Below are 16,616 nucleotides of genomic sequence, written 5' to 3' on the forward strand. Positions count from 1 at the left end.
CTGTTGCGCAAGCTGGAGCAGCCGCCGCGTCGTTGTTGTTGGAGGCCATACAGGTAAATCTGAATTTTACTGCTTCCGATTGTTATTCTGATATTAACCCTTCTTATCCTTAGACTGCACAGAGCACCCCTATGGAAATACAACAATCGGCAACAACTCAACCAGCCATCGGCGCGCCCCCACTTCCATCCGTTGAAGTATAGTACTATTTTACCGATTTCCTTTGGTATTTGCATAATGTACTTATTCAATCCTCTGACACAGGCCATCGGCACACCAAGCGCTCCTCGACCACCGATCTCTTCTCAGGGAGCTGGTCCAAGCACCGCGCTGATTATTGTGGAATCTTCTTCATCCGATGAACCTATGGCGCGGGCTCCTGAGCAAGGCGTGACGGCTTCACAAATGCAGCATGAGGAAATTCGCTTCAAAATGGTAAGTTTTGTTTCGGCTTTTATCCAGCCGATTTGCTTTTACTTCCGGCCGATTTATTTCTTTTCTTTATTATTTCCAGGAACAGGACACCCCCGACAACAGCCTCTTTTCTTTTGCGGTCGCCCTTTCCGACGACGAAGAGGTTGCCTCTCGCCAAGTTGCCTTGAGCTCCGTCCCTGATGACGTCCGAGCCAAACTTTCCAGCATCCGATCCCTCCTTCAAGGGGACATCGGCCGACTAGTAGAAGATGCTTCACCGATTCGGCAGCTCTTCAATGACGTCAGCGGACGAGTACCAGAAGAGGCGGAGGAAGCCCTGGCACCGGCGGCCTTCATCGAGTCCATGAGGATCCCAGTCTTCAGGGCTCTTCGTCATATGGCCGATCGGGCCAAGCTTGCCAAGACTCGTGAAGAGGAGGACGCGTTCAAGCGTCAGGCTCAAGAGGCACATCGGCGCATCCATGTTCTGGAAGATTCTCGCCCGGCGATCATCGGTGAGATAGACCGCCTCAAGCGTCGGAGGGCGGAACTTGCCAAGGAGATGGAGCAAGTGACTAAAGCTATCAGTGCCGAAGAGAAAAAACTCCAAGAGCTACCTTCTGTCATTGCCGATTTGACACGGGAGAGGCAGCGCTTTGCTCACGAGGCTCTAAAGCTCCATCGCAGTACATCAGAAGTCCCCGGATCGGCAGATGAAGACCAACGGGTTCTTGACTCTGTTGATCAGATCCGGCGCCGGGCTATCACAGCTATCGATACCCTTCTGGGTAATCTGTAAAACACTGACCGTTTGTACGAACTTTTACTATCTTCTTTGACCGTCCCTCGTGACGCCCTTTCTATTTATTACCTTTCTTATTTCCGATGGGACGTAGCCTTACCAAATTTCCACGCATCTTTTTCCACGAATACCGACCTCGGCACTTACTCCCGATAGCACCAATTTGGCTTTCGGTTTTACTCTCTCCTTCCTCTTACCGGTGCGACTTTCTGCCATGGCTTCGTCGGCTTCTTCTTCCTCTGTTAACCAGGTGCAATCTTGCCCTCTACCGTCCCTTCTTTTTAGATCCTAGGAAAAGAATGTCCCTTCTTATTCCTTCTTTGTTTTAGCCCCAACGTCTTAGCCCTATGCTCGTGCGCGCCATTGAGCTCATCCACTCCGAGGACCCATTGACGTCGGAGGATAAGGCGCTGATCCTGGTCCATCATGAGGAACTTCGAGATCACGTTACTGCGGAGGCTCGTGTGGTCTTGGATCTCATGGAGAGTGATAGTAGCCGACGATCTCCAACCATCGGGAGCCTTCATTGTGGCGGCCTTGAAGATGACGTTGCCACGGCGGCCCATACGATTTTGGACTTTATGGAGAGCAACGGTAGCCGGCGACCTCCCACCGATAGGAGCCATCCGCTTCCTCAGCAAGTCGTTCTCGAAGACGCAGCGGCTGGAACTTCGCGCCCTCCCATGGATCGGAGTCATTTTCTCCCTCGTCAAGTTGAAGCGGAGATGTCAATGAAGGCAATAGAAGAAGAATACCTTCGCATCATGAGCGAGTTGGAGCGGAACGGGAAGGCGCCCAAGAAGAAGAACAATTAGTTTTTTTGTATTTTTTGTTCTAAGGGCGACTAATGTTTTGTCGGCCATGTAACCCGTCGTCCGTACCGAATGAATGCAATCGGCCGATCCGGTCGACTATGTGTTTGAACCGATTTGCATTGGCTATGCGTCTGAACCAATTCGTATCGGCTAAGTGTTTGAACCGATTTGTACCGGTTATGTGTGGTCGTGTTATGGTCAATTTCCTACGCTCCGACCCATATACTGGGGTAGTATCTTTTTAAGTACCTTCCGTTCAGAGCTCTAGTAAATTCCTCTCCTTCTATTGTTTCCAAAATGTAAGCATTTCCTGGGGCGCATCTGCCGATTTTGTACGGCCCTTCCCATGTAGGGGACCATTTTCCGAATTTAGGATCCTTCGACCCAATCGGCAATACTAACTTCCATACTAAGTCCCCAGGGGAGAATTGTTTGGTTTTGACCTTTTTATCGTACCACCTGGCTACCCTCTTTTTATTTTCTTCAATGCTTATCAGAGCCCTCAATCGTTGGCCAGCCAAATCGTCAAGTTCCCTCTTCATAAGTGACGAGTAATCATCGGCCGTTAACTGATCCTGGAGCGAAATACGCCTCGATCCCGCCCTTGACTCCCATGGGAGTACCGCATCGTGACCGTACACCAATTGGTAGGGAGATAACTTGGTAGCCCCATGACAAGCCATCCGGTACACCCATAAGGCCTCTGTCAAACATAGATGCCACTTCTTCGGTTGTTCCTCGACTTTTCTTTTGATCAATTTGATTATCCCTTTATTGGAGGATTCCGCCTGACCATTGGCTTGGGCGTAGTATGGAGAAGAGTTTAACAATTTGATTCCCATATCGGTCGTAAATTCCTCAAATTCCCCCGATGTGAACATTGTTCCTTGATCGGTTGTTATAGTCTGAGGGATACCGAATCGGTAAACGATGTGGTCCCTTACGAAGTCGGCCATGATAGCCGATGTCACGGCCCTTAACGGGATAGCCTCTACCCATTTGGTAAAGTAATCAGTAGCCACCAGAATAAATTTGTGCCCTTTGCTTGATGGTGGGTAAATTTGGCCGATAAGGTCTATTCCCCATCCCCTGAATGGCCATGGCTTAATAATGGGATTCATGGCCGATGCGGGTGCACGCTGGACATTTCCAAACTTTTGACACTCCTGACAGCCCTTATAATATTTGAAACAGTCTTCGAGGATCGTTGGCCAGTAGTACCCATTACTCCTGATCATCCACTTCATCTTATGTGCCGATTGGTGTGCTCCACACACCCCTTCATGGATTTCTCCCATTAGAGTCTTGGCCTCTTCTGTCCCAAGGCATTAGAGAAGGACTCCGTCGATCGTTCGGTAGAATAGGTCATCTTCGAGCAGTACGTATTTGGTGGCATGAAAACGTACTCGTCGCTCCACCTTTTTAGACGGATCCTTCAGGTAGTCGGCAATTTCTTTACGCCAGTCATCGGCCGTGAGTTCTAGAGCCATAGTGCCTAGAATTGGCCGATACCCAGATGCGTGCTGGGCGAGTTTGTTGGCGTCTTCGTTGCGGTCTCTTGGGATGTGCTCGATTACTGCCGATCGGAATTCTTTCAAGAACTGTAAGCAATCTTCGTAATAAATTCTTAACACATCATCTTTGCATTCAGACCTTCCGGTCAGTTGATCCACAATAAGCATAGAGTCTCCGAAGACTTCAACGGAATCGGCCTTGACTTCCCTTAATAGTTGTAGGCCTTTTAATACAGCTCGGTACTCCGCTTGATTGTTAGTAGCGGCGGTTTCTATCGGCAGAGAAAAATCATAGCTTGCCCCCCGAGGCGATATGAGAACGATGCCGATTCCTGATCCGACCCCACATGATGACCCATCGAAAAATAATGTCCAAGGTGCCGGCTCTACAAGGGCAATCTCCGGTCCGCAGTGCTGGGCGACGAAATCGACCATGACTTGACCCTTGACGGCTTTTGCCGATTCATGCCGCAGGTCAAATTCTGATAAAGCTAAGATCCACTTGCCGATTCGACCTTTCAAGATCGGCAGTGATAGCATGTATTTTACTACGTCGTCTTTGCATACGACCACGCATTCTGCCGACAGTAGATAGTGCCTTAGTTTGGTGCATGAGAAGTAAAGACATAGGCACAAACGCTCCACCGGAGGATATCTTGTTTCAGCATCCAGAAGTCTTCTACTAACATAATAAATTACCCGCTCCTTGCCTTCAAACTCCTGGACTAGAGCCGACCCAATAGCTTATTCGTCGGCTGATAAGTATAGTTTAAACGGCTTACCAGTTTGAGGAGGAACTAACACTGGCGGTGAGACCAAATACTGCTTGATATCTTCCAGTGCTTTGCGCTGCTCCTCTCCCCATATAAATTCCTGGTCAGGTTTTAGCTTCAACAGAGGTATGAACGCCTGAATCTGTCCAGATAGATTAGATATGAATCTTCTGATGAAATTCACCTAGCCGATTAGAGACTGCAGTTCGGTTTTGTTCTGTGGGGCTACGACTTTGTTGATGGCCGCTATGGTCTTCCGATTGATTTCGATCCCCCGTTCATGCACCATGAATCCTAAGAACTGTCCGGCGGATACGCCGAAAGCACATTTATTGGGGTTCATCTTAAGCCCATGCTTCTTGGTGCACTCTAGCACTTTTCGCAAATCAGCCAAATGTTCTTCGTGACCTTTGGACTTGACCACGACATCATCGATGTAGATCTCTACCAGAATGCCAATGAGTTTGTGAAATATGTAATTCATGGCTCTCTGATATGTAGCGCCAGCGTTCTTCAAGCTAAAAGTCATTACCACCCACTCGAACAAACCGAGGTGGCCTGGACATCTGAAGGCCGTTTTGGGTATATCTTCTTCGGCCATAAGTATTTGATTGTATCCAGCGTTTCCGTCCATGAAGCTAATGATTTTATGCCCCGCGGCAGCGTCGATCAGTACGTCGGCCGTTGGCATGGGGTAACCATCCATTGGTGTGGCCTGATTAAGATTCCTGAAATCAACGCAAACGCGTAGCTTTCCATTTTTCTTGTATACTGGTACGATGTTAGAAATCCACTCGGCATAACGACATTGCCGAATAAATTTTGCTTCGATTAGCCGAGTTATTTCAGCTTTTATGTCTGGTAGAATTTTAGGATGCAGCGTCGTGCGGGTTGTTGGTACGGCCGATACCCTGGTTTTATGGGTAGCCGATGTTCAACAATGGATCGGTCTAAACCGGGCATCTCGTGATACTCCCAAGCAAAACAATCCTTAAATTCCTTTAACAAATTTGTCAATTTACACTTGTATTCCGGATCTAAATTTGCACTAATATAAGTCGGCCTTGGTTTAGTGCCATCGCCTAAGTCTATCATCTCCAATGAGTCGGCCGACGTGAACCCGTGCCCTAGCTTCCCATCTTCTCGGGCGAACTGATCCATCTACTCTGAGTCTTCGGAGCCGACTGCTCGGATCGGCTGTAGGCCAAAATCGGTGACCTTTAGGAAATCGGTCTCCCATACTCTGCCAGATATGCACCTGACGGTCTCGCAGCTCCACTGCTGCGTGTCGGCTGCCGCGATGCTGTACGCGGAATCGGCGTTGACCACCTCGATGTTATCGCCGACCCATTGCACGAGGCATTGATGCATTGTTGACGGGATGCAGCAGTTTGCGTGTATCCAGTCCCGGCCAAGTAGCATGTTGTAGGACCCCTTGCCATTAATAATAAAGAAGGTGGTAGGAAGGGTCTTACTGCCGATGGTGAGGTCAACGCAGAGAGCACCGCGAGCGTTTGACACCTTGCCCTCGAAGTCCTTGAGCATCATGTCTGTCTTGGTCAAGTCTTCGTCGCTTTTCCCAAGTTTCCGGAGTACGGCATACGGCATGATGTTGACTGCAGCTCCTCCATCTACCATCAATCTAGTGAGGGGGCGGCCGTCAACATGCCCTTTAAGGAACAGCGCCTTCATGTGTTGTCGTTCGTCATCTTCGGGCTTTTCGAACGTGGCCATCATTGGCTCCAAAGCCAACTGTGCGGTCTGTTCTTCTATTGCCGATACATCCTGTTGATCGTCGGGAGCCATGAATTCCATCGGCAAAATGAAAACCATGCCGATCTCGGCTGCCGATTCGTCACCCGCCGATTCGTCGTCCCCTTTATCGTTTCTTTTGGGGCGCCACACCCGAGGCTTTCCTTCCTTCTTGTCCGTTGCGCTTTCTTCTTCTTGCTGTTCCCATTGGCAGAGACATTGGATTCTTCGTTTTTGGGACTTGGTCAATCCATCGGGACACCACCTGGGGTTTATTGGTCTTCCCCCCGACCTGGCGCGTTCCCACTCCGGTTCGCGTCCTAACGGGTTTTCATCTGTCACTCGAGCATCGGCCATCTCTTTGAGCCGGCTGTGAATGCTGGCCCTGTTTTCTGACCGGTCATGCCGATCAGTCCTGCCCCCCTGCCTATCATGGCGTCTATCTTCTGACCGATCATATCGGTCACTTCTGCCCCCCAGCCGATCACGCACGGGAGGGCGCTGGTCATCTTGGTTGCGCCAATTCCTGCTGATCGGTTCTGGCCTTCCGTCTCTGGAGCGAGACCTATTGAACGACCGATTGCCACGATATGGACCTGTTGTCGCAAAATCCTGAAGGTGGTGGACCCTGCATCACCACATGAGGACCTGGGAGATCTGTTTAACTCCAGTGCAGAATCCAAATCGGCGTGCATGGTGTGCGTGGGCGTGCCAGTCAGTTTGACCATTCAACTGACAAGGTGGAGATAATTCTCTCGAACTTCGATGGAGTCGGCCGATCGGGCCGATTTAATATAATTTACAATAACCATCAGCCATACGGCCGATAGGAAACACGATGTTGTTGAGTTGTTGCTCCACCATAGCTAGAGCCACAAGCCGATGAGATCTAAACTAACATCACCACCAATATTTTTAGGTGAAACCACAGCGATGCGCCCGGTAGTTGCAGTCTAGAAATATTTAGCAGGACGTTAATCTGAACCCCGCCAGCTGATAAATCCAATCACAATGGAACTTACTCCCAACAGCACTCGAAGGGGTAACCAAGATTAAGATGCAACAGGCTATTAAATGATCTATCGTCTGTGATGAACCGATCTAAAGCTAATTAAAGCAAACTGAACGGCAAGACGAAAGAACAGATAAATATCAGCCGATGCAAGCTTAATCAAGGCGGGATAACTGGTGAATACCGTAGATCGAGACAGAAGCGATGCGCCGTAAGTCAAAGATCCAAGATACTCGATAACTGGTAGATGAAACTAGACGAAACCACAGCGATGCGCCCGGTGGTTAAAGCCTAGAACACCTGGTGACGGAACTTGCAGCTCGCCGGAGATCGAGGTCGACGCAGCCCAGCTTGCTAGAAGGAACTCGTCGAGAATCTACATTACTCCTACTCCTAGGGCAATGGCGTGAAGCCGAAAGGTAAAGGTAAATATGTTGTATTATTGATCGTGTGATTATTCTTTACAATGGCCACGTCCCTTTATATTTATAGGGCGGACGTTGGCATCTAGCCACGCACAAGGCAAGTCACGTACACAATCTTTTCTAATAAAAAACTCTATCTCTAACTAACCCAACTCTATCTCTAAAATATTTTATTCTATAAAACAACCTCCCGTACATGCACAGATCGGCCGCATGCATAATTATTCTGGAAGCCTCCCACGCTTGGCATGCAAAGTGCACCAGAATCCATGTTGTATATTCTAATCATTTTTATCCATACGTGCTGGCCTTTCCTTTATATCATCCTTGCCTCTCCTTGCCGATTAATCCAATGAAGCCGATTTGGACTCCGTGCCCATATGCACGCATGCTAGCTTCTTATTGTTGTATGTGACTCCAATTATCTTGTACTCCGAATTTATAGGATTGGTCAAAATCCAGTGTCAACAGGACCGTTGCATTCTGGGCAAGTATCGGCTGAAGGTAGCCTGAGGTTGTTTTCCCAACAATGAATGAAGAACGGGCATCTCCAGTGCTCCTCGTGTCGACGCATTGCCTCTTCCCGGGACCTTGAGCGTTCATGCTGACGTTGGTACTTCTGGAGCAGGAACTGGGAAGTAATGCGTGGCCCTTCTGATTCGCCATCGTCGTCCTCCATCCGCCGCTTCCCCTTGACATCTTCAGGCGTAGTTTGATTTCTGGGGTCGACGGCGCCACTCTTTTTGGCCGATTCGGATGTCAGCACTTTTGTTTGGAGTGAATTCTTCCCCGTATCAACCATGTTGGTGGGGAAGGGGTGTTGGTCAATCTTCATTGGTTTGGCCGATTTTGCCGGCACCTCAAATTTAAGTCTCCCTTGCTCAATGGCCGACTGTATCTGCTGCCTGAAGATCTTGCACTCATTGGTATCATGGGATGTGGCATTGTGCCACTTGCAATACTTCATCTTTTTTAGTTGCTCGGCAGAAGGTATTGTATGGTATGGCGAGAGTTTAATCTGCCCTTCCTGGAGGAGAAGATCAAAGATTTTATCGGCCTTAGTTGTGTCAAAACCGAACGCTTCCGGCTCCTTTTTGCCGAATGGGCATGATATCGGCTTCTTCCCCTTGATCCATTCTGCAAGTTCGACTTCAACATCTTCCTCATCCTCTAACTCTTCCAGGAACGCCACTTTCTTCTGGAAATTCCTCCGCGGATCGAAAGGACGAACCTCTTGTCCAGACAATCGGTGAACAATCTGGCTCAGACTCTCGAACTCTTGTGAAGTGTATCTTTCTTTGATGTAGGGCAGAAGGCCTTGAAAAGCTATATCGGCCAACTGCGCATCGGTCAGAGCCAGGGAGTAGCACTTGTTTCTGATTTCCCGAAACCTCTGTATATACGAGGATATCGGCTCATCACTCCTTTGCCTGAGGCTGGTCAAATCAGACAACTTCATCTCATGCACCCCGGCGTAGAAGTATTTGTGAAACTGTCTTTCTAAATCGGCCCATGTGATAATCGAGTTTGGCGGCAATGTCGTGAACCATTGAAAGGCCGAACCAGACAGAGATGAAGAGAACAACCGTACCCGTAGAGCATCCTGCGTAGCTGCCTCCCCGCATTGGATGATGAACCTGTTCACGTGTTCCACAGTCGAAGTGTCATCCATCCCCGAAAATTTGGTGAAGTCAGGAACTTTATATCGATGGGGAAATGGCAATAGGTCATATGTAGACGGGTATGGTGTTCTGTAGGTATAAGTTTGCACTTTCGGCTTTAAGCCGAATTGTTCTTGCATCACCTCCGCAATACGTGCCGACCAATCTGGCTGTTGCTGGTGAACTGTTGGCTGAGGTATCGGCACGTGCTGGTAAATCGGAGGCTGAATAAACGGAGGCTGATTGAAAGGTGGTATGTGAGTGTAAGTCGGCTGTGTAGTAAAGGCTGGCTGTTTGAATGAGCCACTTGTTTCATCATACAGCATGATCTCTGCTGTCTTGTTGACCTCCGGAGCGACAGGCTGGTATGGCGGCACGGTTGGCCGAATGGTAGCCTGGAAGGATGTCTGGAATGGAGGGTTCACTTGACTGGCCGATTGATTCTGACCGGCCGTGATTGAAGGTGTCCCCCAGGGTGATGGGTTAATTGGGCTAACTGGAGGGAATGGCGCAGAGGACAGTTGTATGGAGCCATATCCCATTGGAATTGATGATGAGGAAGCACCTGAACTCCCGAAAGAAAATTGGATCGGCTGCGAAGCCGAATTCGAATAATTCTGGTTTGGTGGAATCGGCTGAAAATATGCCGGTCCCCTGTATCCCTGAGGTATCCCCCCGGCGAAGGAGTTGACAACAGCATTATGCACCATATTTGAAAGTACCGGGGACTGATCAATGAAGGCGTGATAAATAGACTGTTGAATCATATCGGACATTTTGTCCGAATCCTCAGAAATTGTGATCTGGCGGGGAGGAGGGAACGGAATCTTCTTGATAGTCTCCCCGCTTCTGGAGCAACTGAAAGACTTTAGGCAAGTTTTCCGGAACTGTGCCGTATACTTGTCCAGTTCTTCCTTCTGGTCGTCCTTCAGATCTGCTTCCGTCACCTCGATGACGTTCTCTTCGGAGACTTCAGCAGCTTTCGACATGATGGCGGTTGTATTGGTCCCACCAGGCGTGCCAAAAGTGTGTTGGCGCTAGAAATCGGTCGACCGAATCCCAGCGACCGACACACGACCCGGGAGAATCTGCTTAGCTCCTGTTCGGGTGAATGCCCTGGTGCAGTTCGCGCGGCGTGCCAGCCAATCTGACCTGTTGATTGGCAAGGAAGAATACGTATCAAGTCCAGAAATCGCGATCGGCTAAGTTTCCGATCTCGAGAGAGTTTATCAGCGAATCGGCCGATTTACTGTAGTAATGAAATCGGCTATAAGACAGCCTGATCTCTGTAGCCTTGTAGACAGGGAATTACTAAAGTAATCGATACAAAGCTATGATAACAACACTAGGAACAGATCTAATCGGCAATAGATGAATTTAATAGCAGAATATAGAAAGAGCCGAAACTACCGATTCCTAGCTGGATAACTGGTGATAAAGACTAGAAAAACAGGTAAAACCTATGGATCTAGCAAATATCGATAACTAATGAATAAATCTAAACGAAACAACAGCGATACGCCCGAAGTTAAAGCTTAGATATTACTCGATAATCGGAACTTACAGAATCGGCCGGAGATCAAGATGATGCAGCCCTGCCAACCCGCACGAACTCGTGAGAAGAGAAAAGTAATGGCGAAGTCGCCTGCTTGAAGGTAAGTACGAAGAAAAAGTAGCTTGTTGTATTGATTGGTTGATGACTACAGATTTACAAAAGCAGCTATTTATAGCCCCGTACAGATATCTTCTTAACCGACTAGAATTCTATCCCTAATTCAAACAGAAAACGAATATCTACAAACATGATTCGTGCTAGGTTGGTTACTCCACGCTTCGTGGGCTGATTTCCACCTCATCCTTCTATCCCTTTCTAAGCCCATACAGGCCCAATTAGCCCATCCTCCTAATCGGCCGATTCCTCATCGGCAAAAGATTACCGATTGGGACTCTAGTATATTCGACCCGAAGCGAGATAGAAGTCACCGGCCGATCTCACACTGTAGCACCATTTGGCCGATTCCCAACTGTGCTTCTCCGATTCCCCCTCTTCTTGGCGCCGATTCTACTAGTGGCAAAATCTGGCGTCAACAGGTACCTACTTTTTGTCCTAATAATTATGGCGTTCTATCATTTACCTTCGGCTTTGACCTCGGATTGCCCTCATGCTTACATATTTCCTATTTATGACTTCTAGGAGAATGAGGCAAACAAACATTTCCGTGGCAAGGCGTTTCCATTCTATGATGAGTTAACCACTCTTTTCGGGACAACGGACACTGAAGGTGGTCCAATGTTGTGTGTTGGTGGAATTGGAGATAGAACACCAAGCTGTGGAAGTGAAGACAACCCTGACCCAATGGCGGATGAAAATGTTGACTGGTTGGAGGACACTGTTGGACGGTCTAGTGTGGGTCGTGTGTCGCAAAGGTCAGGAAAGGAGCATGTTGTTGATAGCCCACCACCCAAGAGAACTAAGAGCATGGAGTACTATGTCGAGCGTATATCTGAGAGCATGATTCAAAGGACTATGACCGAAAGAAATCTAATCAGCCGTGAGGAAGAGGAGGTTACGGAAATGTTGCAACTTGTAGAACAAGATGGTGTACCGAATGGGTCCGAGTTGTACTTCATAGCTACTGAGCTGTTTAGATCGCCAGCCTGACGTGCATCTTATAGGAGCATTATCGCTTCAGAGAACCGGATTGCATGGCTCCGATGGACTTGGGATAATGTCAAGAGGAAGTAATACCGGTCCATGATTACAATGTATTTGCATCAACCTAGGAATGTGTGTATGTGTACTGTGACTATGGCATGGTGTGGCATCATGTCTATAATGTGAATTATGTTGTGGTAGACCTTGATTATTCAAGCTACTAATCCATATAAATTTGTGTCGTTCCACTTGAGTATGATGCTGCTACTGTTGTTTTTAACATTTTGGAAATTATTGTTTACAACCTTACAGCCTGAAGGTCTTCATGATGAATGAGGTGGCTATCAACAAGTGAAGCTCAAATGGATCGTAAAGGTATGCAATGAAATCATATTTCCATATTTAAGTACCTAGGATTTTTGAAAGAAAAGAAAAGGGGCGCAACATGTTAAGAGATGGGTACTGAATATGCTATTCTTCTGTTTTAGAGATTCTTAGACAAGAAAAGACGGCATGCTTTTTATATGTCGTCTTGAAACTAGCATATCTAGGCTTAACAAAGAATCGGATTTGTTCCAGATCACTGATTAAAGAAGCTGGGACCATTGATCGCTGTTATGGTCAGAAAATGAAAGGAAAGTCAAGCTCCGAAAATTCGAGCAACAGCAGCACCTCACCAGCGAGGTTGACCGATGAGTGGTCTACATGGTGGGACATGGGTGCAACCATTGGTGTGTTAGCTGCGTATGCATCGTCTACCTCAAGTGCATGTGGCGTGCAAGATGGTCCGTTGCACTTGCAGGAGTTGACTGGGCGTCAATGGGTTGCTATTAACCTTGCTGACAGTAAGAAGTGCTACAAAAATTTCCGTCTCCATCCATCTGCATTTCAGTTGTTGCATTCAATCTTAGTGTCCAACCATGGGCTAAAATCCACACAACAATGTGATTCAGTTGAGGCATTAGGGATGTTCCTATGGGCATGTGGCACAAGACAATGCCAGAGACAAATGTCGGATAGATTCCGTAGGTCACTGGACACCGTGAGTCGGAAGTTCGGTGAAGTGTTAGATGCCGTGATCTCTTTTGCACGTACTATTATTAGGCCAATGGATCCACTGTTCAGGTGTGTGCATCCTAGGCTGCATCAATTCTCACCATATTTTGATGGGTGCATAGGAGCTATAGATGGAACCCACATTCCGGTGTCAGTCCCTGAGCACGCACATGATGATTTTATCAATAGAAAGGGGTTCACCAGCCAGAATGTCTTGGCCATTTGTGACATGGGCATGAGGTTCACATTTGTCGCTACGGGGAAGAAGGGTGCTATGCATGACACTGCTATTTTGAGGGAGGCTTTAAACCAAGCTGAGCATTTCCCTCACCCACCCCAAGGTGATCTTATGTTGTTCGTAAGTTTTATAGTATGCAACATATGGGAGTGCCAATCTAAATTGCTATTTGTATAACAATGTTGATATGTAGGAAAGTACTATTTGGTGGATTCTGGTTACCCACTGCGTGAGGGTTATATGGCGCCATATCGCAAGGGCAGGTACCATTTATCGGAGTTTAATGTCAAAGGTCCTGAGAATTTGAATGAAATTTTTAACTACCATCATTCGTGCCTTCGGAATGTTGTGGAACGATCTTTTGGAGTGCTAAAGAATAAGTGGCAGATTCTAAGAGGTATACCGTTATATAATATGGAGAAGCAATCAAAGATTATTGTTGCATGTTTTGCGCTACACAATTTTGCATTGGACAACAATGAACCGGGAATGGTTGGTGCTGACATGTTTGCTCATGGGACCTACCTTAGTAGGACAAGTGATGAAAATGATCCTGCATCAGATTGGTTTGCCGCTACTGCCAACGATGATATTAGTAAAGTTCGTGATTGGATTGCAGTAGGACTTTATGGGTTGACATAACGGAGATATTTTCTCCATTTGCTAATTTGTTGTTATGAATATAACCTATCAATTTCTTTCTAATTTGTTGTTGGTGTGACTTGAGAAAGCACTGATCAACTATTGTAGGGCTGAAATGTTCTAATTGTATGCCCTGTGTACTCTTGAGTTCAATATGCATGTCATTTATTTTGTGCTAGACTAGACTGTTATCAGGGTGCCCAGGTCCTGGAAACTAAAATGAGGTGTTTGAGAGTTATGGATAGCGCTTCTGGTGATTTGGTTCATATCACTGTCTGCATATGTTTGGTTATGCTTGTATCATATATTTAGTCAATATCTTGGGCCTATTTCTCTGTTTGTCTGCTTGCTTATGCTCTAGAAATTACTTTTTTTTTTTGTGTGTGTGTGGGGGGGGGGGAGGGGGGAGATGTAGTTTTCATTACATTTGCTCCGTGCATTTTAAGGGGTGTCTCAAGAATGCAGCAAAGGTAACTCCCTGTGGTTTATAGCAAGCTTGTTTCACCTCTGTATGGAATGTCACTGTCACTCGCTGTAGTGAATAGCGAGCTCGAGATCTGCCGCTGCCCTGAAGCACGCCGTGCTGCGAAAACTTGTATCTCTGCTAATGTCTAACTGATTTCGACATTTTATTTTCTTTCCTCGTTCTAAATACTGAAGAAGTGTTTGCTGTGGTCCAATATTCATTTGTTTGTTATGGAGATATTACATACACAATACCACTGTCCACTGACTAGATGTTCCTGTTCTGCCATTTACTATTTTTAGTCAAGCATGTTTAGTACTGTCAAGGTTAGCAATGTGTCCCTGAAAGCAGTACAGCGTGATATAAAGGAATTCTTTTCTTTTTCTGGTGACATTGTGCATGTTGAAATGCAGAGGTTAGTACCATGTCCATGATGCCTATTTTCACGCTGTGCTATGAGTTGCACTAACCATTTAGTGCTATGCAGTGGCGATGAGCTGTCTCAAGTTGCCTACATTACTTTTAAAGACAATGAAGGAGCTGAGACGGCAATGCTTGTTACGGTATTTCTTTTTTCTAAAGGAGCTGAAAAAAATGTGTCTTTTAGATGAATTAATGATTCACTGGTCACATTATCATGAAATATGGTATGCATTTATGATCTTATTTTAATAGGTTAGTCATCTGAATATTATCAATGTGGTTCTGTACTGTAATTTGTTGCAATTATATTCTGAAGCCCCAATCAAAAAATATTTGTACTTGCTCTTTCAATGATTGTTTAAAGTGACCTTTGTTTGCTCATTGAATTTTGCCTTTTATATAATCCAGTTCCAACTGACTTTGCAACATTGTTTGTACCGTGACCTCTAGCTCTAGCTTGAAAACCAAGATGTCTTGGGATGGCAATGAAAAAAATAGTTTACAAATATATACCACTTAAATTGTAGCATATTCTAATGTGAACTTTTATTGCTGTTGCAGGGGGCCACGATAGTTGATATGGCTGTCATTGTCACGCCTGCCACTGATTATGAGCTACCAGCTTATGTTTTAGCTGATCTAGAGGTATAACTGGAGCCATTACTATTTACTGCACATGCATGATATAGTTGCTGTGCAGGTTCATAACATTGCTTTTCACCCCCAGCCCAAAGACACAAAACCTTCTGCCCTCCAAAAGGCCGAGGACATTGTTGGGACCATGCTGGCGAAAGGATTTATCCTTGGTAGGGATGCACTGGACAAAGCAAAAGCTCTGGATGAGAAGCATCAGCTTACATCAACTGCTACTGCTAGAGTATCTTCCTTCGACAAGAGAATTGGTCTAAGTCAGAAGATCAGTGTTGGTACTTCAGCTGTCAATGATAAAGTGAAGGAAATGAGAAGTACCAAGTCTCTGAGAAGACAAAGTCAGCACTGGCAGCTGCTGAACAGAGCGTCTCGACTGCTGGATCCGCCATCATGAAGAACAGATATGTCCTCACCGGGGCAGCATGGGTAACTGGTGCCTTCAGCAAGGTGACCAGTGCAGCCAACGATGTTGGTGCAAAGGCTAAGGAGAAAATAGCAGCTGAGCAGGAGCACAAGAATGTTGAGGGTGGGTCTGCAGCACAACCAGACATCCCAGAAGGCCCAACAACACACAGGGAAGTGGACGGTGAATTTGCAAAGATACATGTGTCTGAAACCCCTGAAGATATCCCCATCTCCACTGTGGCGACTGTCCCTGCTGTTATCAATGAGGAGCCCAGCAAGGCGTCTCCACCCGCTGATGCTCCTAAAAAGCCGGAACCTGCTCACGGATTGATACTATGAAATGATTCGGGGCCCCATACATGTGTGTAAATAGACATGATATGGTTATTGAACTCATTTTTAGTGTTGTGGTTGAAACCTCTTTGAAGGTTGAAAGTTATTGGGACCTAAAAGAGTTCGCAATTTGTTACTTGACACTTTTATCAATATATCATTATCATCCTGCAGTGGGAACATGAAACATAGTGGTTGTGTTGTTATGCATGACTCTGTTTTCTGATACACTTGTTTTCTGTTTGCGAGAATGTACTTGCTAATCATGAGAATGTGGTGCTTTCACGGAGGTTGTATAACGTGCTTCGACGTTCTTCACGGCAGTGTTCGTATTCAAGATCAAAATACAAAATTGGACTTGGACTGAAGGGAAAAAACTGAAAGACAAATATAAGAAAAAATTTTATTGGTGCGTCACTTGTTCAGTTCTTCACAGGATCAGAGTTTCTGGCTCCCGGCCTTGTTTCCAAAACTCGACTTGATCGCTGGGTACAAAAGTAGCTGCCTGCAGCCGCTGCTGCCTAGCTGATGCGCCACTGCCTAGCTGATGCGCTGCTGTAGCAGCTGCATGGCCGGCT

At 46.6% G+C, this 16,616-nt stretch overlaps 1 pseudogene; it reads left to right on the forward strand.

Moving 5' to 3' along the window:
• The first annotated feature begins 14,529 nt into the window (after positions 1-14,529).
• LOC101765246 lies at positions 14,530-16,072 on the forward strand (annotated as a pseudogene).
• The last annotated feature ends 544 nt before the right edge of the window (positions 16,073-16,616 follow it).

Source organism: Setaria italica, chromosome IX (assembly GCF_000263155.2).
Source record: "Setaria italica strain Yugu1 chromosome IX, Setaria_italica_v2.0, whole genome shotgun sequence".
Classification (NCBI taxonomy): domain Eukaryota; kingdom Viridiplantae; phylum Streptophyta; class Magnoliopsida; order Poales; family Poaceae; genus Setaria; species Setaria italica.